Source organism: Bufo gargarizans, chromosome 4 (genome assembly GCF_014858855.1).
Source record: "Bufo gargarizans isolate SCDJY-AF-19 chromosome 4, ASM1485885v1, whole genome shotgun sequence".
NCBI lineage: Eukaryota > Metazoa > Chordata > Amphibia > Anura > Bufonidae > Bufo > Bufo gargarizans.
In genome coordinates, this window is record NC_058083.1 from 515,405,776 (window position 1) to 515,420,801 (window position 15,026).

General features: G+C 47.9%; 1 protein-coding gene across 2 annotated transcripts in view; it reads right to left on the reverse strand.

Moving 5' to 3' along the window:
* LOC122933675 (gastrula zinc finger protein XlCGF57.1-like) overlaps positions 1-15,026 on the reverse strand; it is a 376,277-nt gene that overhangs the window by 43,156 nt on the left and 318,095 nt on the right. Inside the window, exon 1 of one of the 2 annotated variants that reach the window (XM_044288621.1) lies at positions 3,702-3,806. The exons of the other annotated variant lie outside the window; for it this stretch is intronic. The gene's annotated coding sequence lies outside the window, so the exon portion shown is untranslated. Of the gene's footprint in view, positions 1-3,701; positions 3,807-15,026 lie in introns of those variants that run through there. 2 annotated transcript variants of the gene reach the window in all.

Genomic DNA, 15,026 nt, shown 5'->3' on the forward strand with positions numbered 1-15,026 from the left:
GTACAGTTCATACACCACGTCTGACTTATACGGCAGAGGGATATATATATTTGCGATTACCATTTTAACTCCTTCTATGTTACAATGTATAAAGAGATACCCGCTATTGCCGTCCACCTCACATGCAAGACACTCGAATTTAATCTTTTTTTGTGTACCAAAATTGAGACCCCTCTGGAATAGGTAGTGTGTACCGAATGGTACGCAGCCCCTATCCATCTCTTTTCCATCCACATAAGTGATTCTTTGACTAGGTGCGTCTCTTGGAGGCAAATGACGGCCGGCAGGAACCTCCTAATCCACTCAAAGACAGCATTGCTTTTTATCCTTTCGCGCAAACCTCTCACATTTAGTGAAACAAATCTAATCATCTAGCAGAGGGGGAAGAAACAAAAAAAAAACCCTATCTCACCCTCCTCCAAAATAATTTGCGGCTTTACCTGAGGTTTGCGGCGGCGATCGGGCGTGCCATCGGGTGCCCATGCGGCTGTAGGGGGGACCCGATGGCATGGAAGGCAGCGCGATGCCTTCCGGTGACGAGCCTGTGAGATCCAGCCCCCTGGACCTTACAAGCCGGAAGCTGTATGAGTAATACACACAGTATTACTCATACAGCCAATGCATTCCAAAACAGAAGTATCGGAATGCATAGTAAAGGGGATTAGACCCCCAAAAGTTGAAGTCCCAAAGTGGGACAAAAAATAAAGTTAAATTTTTTTTTTTTTAAATATGGTTTTCCCTCCGAAAAATTAAAAGTTTCAAGTAAAAATAAAAAATAAACGTCATTTTCCCCAAATAAAAGTAAAAAAAAAAATAGGGGAAAAAATAAATAAAGTATACATATTAGGTATCTCCGCGTCCGTATCGACCGGCTCTATAAACATATCACATGACCTAACCCCTCAGATGAACACCGTAAAAATTAAAAAATAAAAACTGTGCTAAATAAACAATTTTTTTGTCACCTTACATCACAAAAAGTACAACAGCAAGCGATTAAAAAGGCGTATGCCCACCAAAATAGTACCAATCTAACCGTCATCTCATCCCGCAAAAACTAGCCCCTACCTGAGACAATCGCCCAAAAAATAAAAAAAATATGGCTCAGAATATGGAGACACTAAAACATAATTTTTTTTGTTTAAAAAATGATATTATTGTGTAAAACTTACATAAAAAAAAAATAAATAAGTATACATATTAGGTATCGCCATGTCCGTATCGACCGGCTCTATAAAAATATCACATGACCTAACCCCTCCTTTATTAATCCTACTAGAACTTATGAACGAATTGCTAGTAGTCTGCAATAGAGGCCGAGATGGATGTTACCAGTTGACAGCACTGATTGAATAATGTCAGGCTGTGCAGGGACCCCCCATCTGGACCTTCACTGCAAACTGCCAGCAAGTCATTCATTACTAATAACAGGAATAACAGAGGAATTGTGCAATATAAGGTCATAAGAATAGATGCTCCAGGATTGTTATTACATGGGGGGGGGGGGGGGGGGGGTGCAAGTAGTTACTAAGTAGTTACTAAAACAGACAAGTCAGGAGAGGTGAGGGGTCCTCTTTAACAACAGATGATAAATAGCGATCTTAGGACAAACCCAATAAACCTCATAAAATCACTGCAACAGTGTCCTCAGTGGTACCGACCCCTCAGAGCAACAGTGACCTCAGTGGTACCGACCCCTCAGAGCAACAGTGACCTCAGTGGTACCGACCCCTCAGAGCAACAGTGACCTCAGTGGTACCGACCCCTCAGAGCAACAGTGTCCTCAGTGGTACCGACCCCTCAGAGCAACAGTGTCCTCAGTGGTACCGACCCCTCAGAGCAACAGTGTCCTCAGTGGTACCGACCCCTCAGAGCAACAGTGTCCTCAGTGGTACCGACCCCTCAGAGCAACAGTGACCTCAGTGGTACCGACCCCTCAGAGCAACAGTGTCCTCAGTGGTACCGACCCCTCAGAGCAACAGTGTCCTCAGTGGTACCGACCCCTCAGAGCAACAGTGACCTCAGTGGTACCGACCCCTCAGAGCAACAGTGTCCTCAGTGGTACCGACCCCTCAGAGCAACAGTGTCCTCAGTGGTACCGACCCCTCAGAGCAACAGTGTCCTCAGTGGTACCGACCCCTCAGAGCAACAGTGACCTCAGTGGTACCGACCCCTCAGAGCAACAGTGACCTCAGTGGTACCGACCCCTCAGAGCAACAGTGACCTCAGTGGTACCGACCCCTCAGAGCAACAGTGTCCTCAGTGGTACCGACCCCTCAGAGCAACAGTGTCCTCAGTGGTACCGACCCCTCAGAGCAACAGTGTCCTCAGTGGTACCGACCCCTCAGAGCAACAGTGTCCTCAGTGGTACCGACCCCTCAGAGCAACAGTGACCTCAGTGGTACCGACCCCTCAGAGCAACAGTGTCCTCAGTGGTACCGACCCCTCAGAGCAACAGTGTCCTCAGTGGTACCGACCCCTCAGAGCAACAGTGACCTCAGTGGTACCGACCCCTCAGAGCAACAGTGTCCTCAGTGGTACCGACCCCTCAGAGCAACAGTGTCCTCAGTGGTACCGACCCCTCAGAGCAACAGTGTCCTCAGTGGTACCGACCCCTCAGAGCAACAGTGACCTCAGTGGTACCGACCCCTCAGAGCAACAGTGACCTCAGTGGTACCGACCCCCTCAGAGCAACAGTGACCCAAGCTAAATAAAAAATTGTCTAAATTTGCCATTTATGCATGGAAGACAGTTCTAGATACTAGTAATGGTTTCCCTGCATAAATAGCAACCCCTTAATGTTATGTAGGCCTTCGTATTAACTATTTGAATTACTGTAACTTTCATACTCCTCATCGGCTAAAAATACTCCTCAAAAATGGTAAGAGGAGTATTTTTACTCTTCCAGAAAAAATGTAGCGCGACCTCTGAAGATGACTATGTATATACCTGCGCTGTACATATAGATTACACTCAGATAGACCCAGGTTATACCAGCACAGTATATACTATAATACACAGGAGGATGACTATGTATATACCTGCGCTGTACATATAGATTACACTCAGATAGACCCAGGTTATACCAGCATAGTCTATACTATAATACACAGGAGGATGACTATGTATATACCTGTGCTGTACATATAGATTACACTCAGATAGACCCCGGTTATACCAGCACAGTATATACTATAATACACAGGAGGGTGACTATGTATATACCTGCGCTGTACATATAGATTACACTCAGATAGACCCCGGTTATACCAGCACAGTATATACTATAATACACAGGAGGATGACTATGTATATACCTGCGCTGTACATATAGATTACACTCAGATAGACCCAGGTGCTGCTCCTGTAGCTCAGTCAGTCCCTGGGCAGCCTAGTGCCTAGTGGGCTGAGTGCTGGCGGAGGCTGACTGTGCCTGGCCGAGAGAGCTGGCGGTGAAGGGGTTAATGCCCCCTCTGCCCCAGTAATCCTGACAGACAATGGCGGTGACTACACACCTACCTGCCCTGCTGGACACAACATGTACCCACCTAGAATGTATGGGCTTCTGAGAGGATGTAGCCCCGCCCCCAAGTTGTTCTAAAAACCTCCCTGACTGTAAACCTGTCCCTAATCCTGACCCCACAGGAGACCGCACAGAACACGGAGAGGACGCCCCGCAGCCCAGCACACAGGACACTTACCTGAACCTCACTTATCACCATCACCCATCTCAGAGTCACATTACGTCACCAAAGGTAGATGATAGAACGGAGCTGTCAGAAGGAGTTCAGTGACGTCACTGGTCACATGCTCCTTTGTGGTCACATGACCAAATGTGGGAAGTGCTGACAAACCCGGACTGCAGGAGCTTGTGGAAGAGGGAGGGGCTGTGTGTGCCGGGGGAGGGGCTGTGTGTGCCAGTGGGAGGGGCTGTGTGTGTCAGGGGGAGGGGCTGTGTGTCAGGGGGAGGGGCTGTGTGTGCCGGGGGAGGGGCTGTGTGTACCGGGGGAGGGGCTGTGTGTGTCAGGATGCGGTGCAGTCCTGGAGTACACAGAGCTTCATGGGGAGCGGGGGAGGGGCGGCATATGGAGCTCATATATGAGGGGCAGGGGGAGCACTCAGGGGCAGTGGGGGTCATGGAGTGGAATCTGGTGCAATTACAGGGGTTACAGTACAGAACTGGCTGTAATCTGGGGGCCATGAGGGTGCAGGTGGGGGGATTTATTGGGGGACCTACTAAAAGGAATGCCAAAATGGAATGCCCATAGACTATAATGGAAATGTAATATTTGAATTAGAGACAAAGCCATTTGACATATCTAATAAACATTTAGCAGGCTAAGGCTACTTTCACACTTGCGTTCAGAACGGATCCGTCTGCACTATATTTTAGAAAAAATTCTAAGTGTGAAAGTAGCTTCAGACGGATCCGTCCAGACTTTACATTGAAAGTCAATGGGGGACGGATCCGTTTGAAATTGAGCCATATTGTGTCAACTTCAAACGGATCCGTCCCCATTGACTTACATTGTAAATCTGGACGGATCCGTTTGCCTCCGCACAGCCAGGCGGACACCTGCAAGCAGCGTTCAGGTGTCCACCTGCTGAGCGGAGCGGAGCCTGAACGCTGCCAGACTGATGCATTCTGAGCGGATCCGCGTCCACTCAGAATGCATTAGGGCCGTACGGATGCGTTCGGGGCCTCTTGTGAGAGCCTTCAAACGGAACTCACAAGTGGAGCCCCGAACGCTAGTGTGAAAGTAGCCTTACTCTCCAAACTCGTGGGATTATTTCAAATTATATCATTGGTTTCTATGGAATGACACAATGGAATTCCCATAGACTGTAATGGGAAGTAAACTCTGATCTCATTTGCAGGTAATCTGTGTTCTGTAGGACATTGACATGATAATCCCACTGGACTTGAAGAGTTAGCCTGCTACAGATTCATTAGATATGTTGAATGGTTCAGGCACCAAGTCACGTTTTACTTCCCATTATAGCCTATGGCAGTGATGACGAACGGTTTATGGTCTGAGTGTCCAGACTGTAACCCAAAGCCCACATATTTATCACAAAAGTGCCAACCTGGATAACAATACAGTCTATCTTCCCTGTACTTTATCATTTGGCTATAATAACCTGCCTGCATTCAGTGCGCTGCTTGTGCCATTCATAGCACGTCCTGCGCTGATGAGTGGCCGAGTATGTGATCCGTGGCCGTATTGCGGGCCACAATACACGGCCACAGTTCTGTGTGCATTCCGCATCACGGATGCGGACCCATTCACTTCAATGGGTCCGCAAATCCGGAATTGCGGAACGGCCGCACGGAACGGGACCCCTCGGAAGCACTACAGAGTGCTTCCGTGGGGTTGCGTCCCGTACTTCCGTTCTGCAAAAAGATAGAACAGGTCCTATCTTTTTGCGGAATGGGCGGATCGCAGACCCATTAAAGTGAATGGGTCCGCGATCCGATACGGCTGACCCACGGCCAGCGATCGTGCATTGCGGCCCGCAATTTGCAGCACGGGCACGGGTCACACACTTAGAAAATTAGGAAGTGGGTGCCCACAAAGAGGGCTCTGCGTGCCACCTCTGGCACCCGTGCCATAGGTTCTCCACCACTGGCCTATGGGCATTCCATCCCCTTTGCGTTCTATTGAAAACGGTTATAATCCAAGGTAATTTTCATTTTACAATGTGCTACTCTACCCAGGGAACACTTGTGGTAGAGGTTAATGTCCTACATGACACAGATTTACCTGCAAATGAGCTCATAGTTTACTTTCCATTATTCTCTATGGGCATTCCACTCCGGTCCATTATTCTCTATGGGTATTCCACTCCGGTCCATTATTCTCTATGGCCATTCCACTCCGGTCCATTATTCTCTATGGGCATTCCACTCCGGTCCATTATTCTCTAAGGGTATTCCACTCCGGTCCATTATTCTCTATGGGCATTCCACTCCGGTCCATTATTCTCTAAGGGTATTCCACTCCGGTCCATTATTCTCTATGGGCATTCCACTCCGGTCCATTATTCTCTATGGGCATTCCACTCTGGTCCATTATTCTCTATGGGCATTCCACTCCGGTCCATTATTCTCTATGGGCATTCCACTCTGGTCCATTATTCTCTATGGGTATTCCACTCCGGTCCATTATTCTCTATGGGCATTCCACTCCGGTCCATTATTCTCTATGGGCATTCCACTCCGGTCCATTATTCTCTAAGGGTATTCCACTCCGGTCCATTATTCTCTATGGGCATTCCACTCCGGTCCATTATTCTCTAAGGGTATTCCACTCCGGTCCATTATTCTCTATGGGCATTCCACTCCGGTCCATTATTCTCTATGGGCATTCCACTCCGGTCCATTATTCTCTATGGGCATTCCACTCCGGTCCATTATTCTCTATGGGCATTCCACTCCGGTCCATTATTCTCTATGGGCATTCCACTCCGGTCCATTATTCTCTATGGGCATTCCACTCCGGTCCATTATTCTCTATGGGCATTCCACTCCGGTCCATTATTCTCTATGGGCATTCCACTCCGGTCCATTATTCTCTATGGGCATTCCACTCCGGTCCATTATTCTCTATGGGCATTCCACTCCGGTCCATTATTCTCTATGGGCATTCCACTCCGGTCCATTATTCTCTATGGGCATTCCACTCCGGTCCATTATTCTCTATGGGCATTCCACTCCGGTCCATTATTCTCTATGGGCATTCCACTCCGGTTCATTATTCTCTATGGGTATTCCACTGGTCCATTATTCTCTATGGGCATTCCACTCCGGTCCATTATTCTCTATGGGCATTCCACTCCGGTCCATTATTCTCTATGGGCATTCCACTCCGGTCCATTATTCTCTATGGGTATTCCACTGGTCCATTATTCTCTATGGGTATTCCACTCCGGTCCATTATTCTCTATGGGCATTCCACTGGTCCATTATTCTCTATGGGCATTCCACTCCGGTCCATTATTCTCTATGGCCATTCCACTCCGGTCCATTATTCTCTATGGGCATCCCACTCCGGTCCATTATTCTCTATGGGCATTCCACTCCGGTCCATTATTCTCTATGGGTATTCCACTCCGGTCCATTATTCTCTATGGGCATTCCACTCCGGTCCATTATTCTCTATGGGCATTCCACTCTGGTCCATTATTCTCTATGGGCATTCCACTCTGGTTCATTATTCTCTATAGGCATTCCACTCTGGTCCATTATTCTCTATGGGCATTCCACTTTGGTTCATTATTCTCTATGGGCATTCCACTCTGGTCCATTATTCTCTATGGGCATTCCACTCCGGTCCATTATTCTCTATGGGCATTCCACTCCGGTCCATTATTCTCTATGGGCATTCCACTCCGGTCCATTATTCTCTATGGGCATTCCACTCCGGTCCATTATTCTCTATGGGCATTCCACTCCGGTCCATTATTCTCTATGGCATTCCACTCCGGTCCATTATTCTCTATGGGCATTCCACTCCGGTCCATTATTCTCTATGGGCATTCCACTCCGGTCCATTATTCTCTATGGGCATTCCACTCCGGTCCATTATTCTCTATGGGCATTCCACTCCGGTCCATTATTCTCTATGGGCATTCCACTCCGGTCCATTATTCTCTATGGGCATTCCACTCTGGTCCATTATTCTCTATGGGCATTCCACTCCGGTCCATTATTCTCTATGGGCATTCCACTCCGGTCCATTATTCTCTATGGGCATTCCACTCCGGTCCATTATTCTCTATGGGCATTCCACTCCGGTCCATTATTCTCTATGGGCATTCCACTCTGGTCCATTATTCTCTATGGGCATTCCACTCCGGTCCATTATTCTCTATGGGCATTCCACTCCGGTCCATTATTCTCTATGGGCATTCCACTCCGGTCCATTATTCTCTATGGGCATTCCACTCTGGTCCATTATTCTCTATGGGCATTCCACTCCGGTCCATTATTCTCTATGGGCATTCCACTCTGGTCCATTATTCTCTATGGGCATTCCACTTTCCTGTTAAAGTCTATAGGCATTCCATTCTGGGATTCCTTTTAGTAGGTCCCTTTATTGGGTTTGAATCTGTGAGGAGGGGACATAAGGCGTAGATCTTTGGTGAGGGTCTACGTGTGAAGTTGGGGTGTGATGTCAGTGGTCACATGACTTCGCTACTACTCACACATTGGGGAGAGCTATGGGTAGCGGGCACAGATGGCGACCTGTTCAGGGTACTGTCTTTTCCTTAGGAACAGTTCGCTGGAGAGGCTCGAGCAGCAGTCGGTGGGTGCAGGGTGCAGACAATGGTCTGTAGATCTGATGTCCGGTCTGTGTGAAAGAAGGGGCACATGGTGAGAAGTATTAAGGCCGATTTATTGGCCTGTATTTGTGGGAGGGGCTCTGCCCCGCTATTATAGGGTCACCCCCCCCCCCACTTTGTACGTCAGTTTCAGCATAGAACGTGGCTACAGCAGACTACAGCGCTACAAACATTCCCACACTGCCCTTTGTGTGTCTCCGGACTGCGCCCCGCAAACCAGGTAAGTAGCCGCCTCAGTCAGCGGCCCCGTTGCTTCAGTCCGGTCAGCAGCGCTGGCTCCCTAGGTAAGGGGAGTCACACTGCACCTGGCAGCACCGGCTCCCACGCGGCAGTGTAAGTAGGATGCAGGGGTCAGCGTGATCCTGAGTTCGTCGCTCGGCTTAATGTTTGGCATGGGCCGCTGTGCCAGTAGTGAGGCAGGGATTTCTTTTATGGTCTTTTGTCCCCTCTCCTGTTTCAGCTGGCTTGCTCGCTCCCAGTCTCCCGCGCGGTGTCTTGGCATCGATCCTGTCTGGGTTCTTGCGCCCCTAGTGGCCACAGCTGGGTATGCAGGCCAGGGGTTCGCAAGCCAGCATTGTTGCAGGCTAGGATACTGGCGCCCTCTGGTGTTCATTCCTGCTATTGCATATAAAAAATTTTAAATAATGTATACATACATAGTAACATAGTACATAAGGCCAAAAAAAGACATTTGTCCATCCAGTTCGGCCTGTCATCCTGCAAGTTGATACAGAGGAAGGCAAAAAACCCCTGTGAGGTAGAAGCCAATTTTCCTTACTTTAGGGGAGTAAAAATTCCTTCCTGACTCCAATCAGGCAATCAGAATAAATCCCTGGATCAACGACCCCTCTCTAGTAGCGATAGCCTGTAATATTATTATGCTCCAGAAATACATCCAGGCCCCTCTTGAATTCCTTTATTGTACTCACCATCACCACCTCCTCAGGCAGAGAGTTCCATAGTCTCACTGCTCTTACCGTAAAGAATCCTCTTCTATGTTTGTGTACAAACCTTCTTTCCTCCAGACGCAGAGGATGTCCCCTCGTCACAGTCACAGTCCTGGGAATGAATAGATGATGGGAGAGATCTCTGTACTGACCCCTGATATATTTATACATATTAATTAGATCTCTCCTCAGTCGTCTTTTTTCTAAAGTGAATAACCCTAATTTTGATAATCTTTCAGGGTACTGTAGTTGCCCCATTCCAGTTATTACTTTAGTTGCCCTCCTCTGGACCTTCTCCAGCTCTGCTATATCTGCTTTGTTCACTGGAGCCCAGAACTGTACACAGTACTCCATGTGTGGTCTGACTAGCGATTTGTAAAGTGGTAGGACTATGTTCTCATCACGGGCATCTATGGCCCTTCTGGTGCAACCCATTATCTTATTGGGCTTGGCAGCAGCTGCCTGACACTGTTTTTTGCAGCTTAGTTTGCTGTTTATTAAAATTCCTAGATCTTTTTCCATGTCAGTGTTACCGAGTGTTTTACCATTTAATAAGTACGGGTGACTTGCATTATTCCTTCCCATGTGCATAACTTTACATTTGTCAGTGTTAAACCTCATCTGCCACTTATCTGCCCAAGCCTCCAGTCTATCCAGATCCCTCTGTAGTAGTATACTGTCCTCATCAGTGTAAATTACTTTACACAGTTTATTGTCATCTGCGAAAATTGATATTTTACTATGCAAGCCTTCTACAAGATCATTAATAAATATATTGAAGAGAATAGGGCCCAATACTGACCCTTGAGGTACTCCACTAGTGACAGTGACCCAATCTGAGTGTGTACCAGTTAATAACCACCCTCTGTTTTCTATCACTGAGCCAGTTACTTACCCACATACAGACGTTTTCTCCCAGTCCGAGCATTCTCATTTTATATACTAACCTTTTATGTGGTACAGTGTCAAATGCTTTAGAGAAGTCCAGATATACGACATCCATTGATTTGCTGCTGTCAAGTCTAGAACTTACCTCCTCATAGAAACTGATTAAATTAGTTTGCCATGACCGATCCCTCACGAAGCCATGCTGATATGGCGTTATTTGCTTATTTCCGTTGAGATGCTCTAATATAGCATCTCTCAGAAAACCTTCAAACTGTTTACCCACAACAGATGTTAAACTTACCGGCCTATAGTTTCCAGGATCTGTTTTTGGACCCTTTTTGAATATTGGCACCACATTTGCCATGCGCCAATCCTGTGGGACATTCCCTGTCAGTATAGAATCTGCAAATATCAGAAATAAGGGTCTGGCTATGACATTACTTAATTCCCTTAGGATACGGGGGTGTATGCCATCCGGTCCTGGCGATTTGTCTATTTTAATCTTTTTAAGTCCCTGTTGCACTTCTTCCTGGGTCAGACAGGACACTTTTAATGGGGAATTTATTTCAACATTCTGCATTTCATATGACAGTTTATTTTCCTCAGTGAATACAGTGGAGAAAAAAATATTTAACAGCTTTGCTTTCTCCTCGTCGCTCTCTGCGACTCCCCCCTCATTACTCTTTAACGGGCCGACACCTTCAGATTTATACTTTTTTAAATTTATATAATTGAAGAACATTTTAGGGTTAGTTTTACTCTCTTTGGCAACTAATCTCTTGGTCTCTAGTTTGGCCGCTTTTATTTGTTTTTTACATGTTCTATTTTTTTCCTTATAGTTTTTCAGTGCTTCCGTGCTACCTTCCTGTTTTAGTGTTTTATATGCTTTCTTTTTGTCATTTATTGCTTTCTTTACAGTTCTATTTATCCACATTGGTTTCTTTTTGTTCCTTAACCTTTTATTACCATACGGTATGTACCTCTCACAGTGAGATTTTAGGATGCTTTTAAAGATATCCCATTTTGTGGCTGTATTTTTATTTTTGAGGACTTTGTCCCAGTTAGTTCGGCCTATGGCCTCTCTTAGTTGGCTAAATTTAGCTTTTTTGAAGTTTGGTATTTTTGTTCCTCCCTGTAGAAACGCTCTTTTGAATGATAATTGGAAGGTTATTACTTTGTGATCACTATTTCCCAGGTGTCCCCCAACCTGCACGTCTGTTGTTCTGTCAGGCCTATTGGTTAATACTAAGTCCAGTATGGCCATCCCTCTAGTCGGGTCCTGAACCAGTTGGGAGAGGTAATTGTCTTTGGTTATTGCCAAGAACCTGTTTCCTTTATGAGGTATACAAGTTTCAGTTTCCCAGTCTATATCTGGGTAGTTGAAGTCCCCCATAATAACCACCTCATTATGATTTGCTGCCTCGTCTATCTCGTTTAGTAGTAGATTTTCTGTGGACTCTGGTATATTAGGTGGTTTATAGTAAACTCCTATTAGTAATTTATTATTGTTTTTAGCGCCATGTATCTCTACCCACAGTGACTCCACATGTTCATGTCCCTCACTTATATCTTCCCGGAGTGTGGGCTTTAGACCGGACTTTACATAAAGGCAGACCCCTCCCCCTCTCCGGTTTTGACGATCCTTTCTAAACAGACTGTAACCTTGTACATTAACTGCCCAGTCATAGCTATCATCCAGCCATGTCTCAGTTATTACCACTATGTCATAGTCCTCCTCACACATCACTAATTCCAGTTCACCAGTTTTATTATTCAGGCTTCTGGCATTAGTATACATACATTTGAGAGGTTTATGTATATTTTTTACTCTACACCTTTCCTTCTGAACTGTTCTAGTCCCTCCTTCCGTTCCTCCCCCAGTCTCACTACCTTGCCCCCGGTCTCTATCTGCACTATCTTCCCATTCTATAACATAATTACCCTCCCCCCCAGTCCCTAGTTTAAACACTCCTCCAACCTTCTAGCCATCTTCTTCCCCAACACAGCTGCCCCTTCCCCATTGAGGTGCAGCCCGTCCCTACGATAGAGCCTGTAGCCGATAGAGAAGTCGGCCCAGTTCTCCAGGAACCCAAACCCCTCCTTCCTACACCAGTTCTTGAGCCACTTGTTAATTTCCCTAATCTCCCGCTGCCTCTCTTGTGTGGACCGTGGTACAGGTAGTATTTTGGAAAATACTACCTTTGAGGTCCTTGCCCTCAGCTTTTGACCTAAGTCCCTGAAATCATTTTTAAGGACTCTCCACCTACCCCTAACTTTGTCATTGGTTCCGATATGGACCATGACCGCTGGATCTTCTCTAGCCCCTCCCAGTAATCTGTCAACCCGATCCGCGATGTGTCGAACTCTAGCGCCAGGAAGACAGTACACTGTTCGGCGATCACGGTCTTTGTGACAGATTTCCCTATCTGTTCCCCTAATAATTGAGTCTCCCACTACCAGCACCTGTCTGGCCTGCCCTGCTCTCCTGGTCCCCTGCTTACCGGAGCTGGCATTCCCCTGACTGGCAGAGGAAGTGTCTGGCTGCGGCAGTGCCATCCCTGGACTGACATCCCCCTCATTTGCCAAACGTGCAAACTTGTTGGGGTGTATCAGATCAGGGCTAGCCTCCCTGGCACTCTTCCCTCTACCCCGCTTTCTAACTGTTACCCGGCTAGCTACCTCACTTTCCTCAGCCTCCTCCCTGCCCCCCTCCCCCTCATCTACCCCAAAGAGTGCTTGCTTTTATATGTTTAAAAATAAATAAATAAAATATATACTCATTTATATGTTTGGAAAAAAATATATGTTTACATAAAAAAAAATAATGATATATATACACGTACAATGGTTATAGCGAGGTTCTCCATTCTCATCTCACGAGATCGTGTTCAGTCATTTTCAGATATGAAATTATCACGTTAGTCCATTTCATACCGCAACAGACTACGCATAGCAGGCTCGTATACTCATCAATCTCATTCACGTTACAAGTCATTTATCGCCGTTTCCTTATCCATTTAAGTATCTTTTTTGTTCTCTCTCCAGGCCGATGCCGCTCCCACTTTTGGGTTCGCAGCCATTTTTGGCACACACTGGCTAGCGAACGAGTGGCCTAACGAGGTCAAGACACTGCTGGGGTTTCTACAGTCTTCAGCTTCCTATGAGATTTACCCCATAGTTGCAGCCGCTCGTGTTTGGGGTCACAAATGGACCGGTCATATGGTATTATTCGTTTCCTACAAACGCTGCGGTCATATCTTGAATAACCATCAGGAAACTAGGGCGGTGGCAGTCCTAACGTTGAGATGTCTCTTGCCTTTCAGAACTTGTGTGGTGTGGTAAGTGCGAATTGTATAACGTTTTCTGGTTATATGTCGTTTCTTTTGGCCTCCTTCAGTCATCCCTACAACGTTGCAGTTACGCCACAAATCAAACCGCTTATTCAGGTAATTATTTAGTTAGGATTCCTGTTCCAGTTGTAACCCCGACCACAATTGTGTTTTCTGTAGGACACCTGATCAGACAGTAGTACTGGGGGAGCAGTCTAGCTAGATAGGGACCCATGCAGATCAAACAAGGGGATCTCGTGCTGCTGTCTGTGGGAAAGGGGGGGGCATGACGAGTGGCCCTGGCAATGTGTGGGTATATGGGATGGGGGTGGGTATACTAGTCCTGCTGTTAGCTACAGTAGGGTGGCATGAGGAGCGGTCCTAGGACTTTTTAGTGTAGTCTGTAAACTCAGGGGGCCGTCTGTTGTAGTATGTTTATGGGGTATAGGAACGACACCGTCTGGAGTAGGGGGTGTTGCTGTGAACTCGCTCAAGGCAGTTACAGGGATTTGTATGGAGTGCGGCTCCTAGGTTTGGGCTTCATGTGGTCTGGGGTTCACTGGTTCATCTTAAATGTTCTACTTATGTGGCTGTGTGGTGACATGTTTGTGTTTTTGCACCCCATAGATCTTATTCCTGGGAGCTGAATGGCACAAGAGAGGGGTGTCCAGTCATTAAAACGAAGTGAGAGAAGTGCTCCTACGCTGGGTCCTGTACAGGAGGAGAGGGGCGCTCCTGCACTGGGTCCTGTACAGGAGGAGAGAGGGGCACTCCTGCGCTTGGTCCTGTACAGGCGGAGAGGGACGCTCCTGCGCTGGGTCCTGTACAGGTCGGAGAGAGGCGCTCCTGCGCTGGGTCCTGTACAGGCGGAGAGAGGGGCACTCCTGCGCTTGGTCCTGTACAGGCGGAGAGGGACGCTCCTGCACTGGGTCCTGTACAGGAGGAGAGAGGGGCACTCCTGCGCTTGGTCCTGTACAGGCGGAGAGGGACGCTCCTGCGCTGGGTCCTGTACAGGTCGGAGAGAGGCTCTCCTGCGCTGGATCCTGTACAGGCGGAGAGAGGGGCACTCCTGCGCTTGGTCCTGTACAGGCGGAGAGGGACGCTCCTGCGCTGGGTCCTGTACAGGTTGGAGAGAGGCGCTCCTGCGCTGGGTCCTGTACAGGCGGAGAGGGGCACTCCTGCGCTGGGTCCTGTACAGGCGGAGAGGGGCGCTCCTTCGCTGAGTCCTGCACAGGCGGAGGGGAGCGCTCCTGCGCTGGGTCCTGTACAGGCGGAGAGAGGCGCTCCTGCGCTGGGTCTTGTACAGGTGGAGAGGGGCGCTCCTGCGCTGGATCTTGTACAGGCGGAGAGGGGCGCTCCTGCGCTGGGTCCTGTACAGGCGGAGAGAGGCACTCCTGCGCTGGGTCCTGTACAGGCGGAGAGGAGCGCTCCTGCGCTGGGTCCTGTACAGGCGGAGAGAGGCGCTCCTGCGCTTGGTCCTGTACAGGCGGAGAGGAGCGCTCCTGCGCTGGGTCCT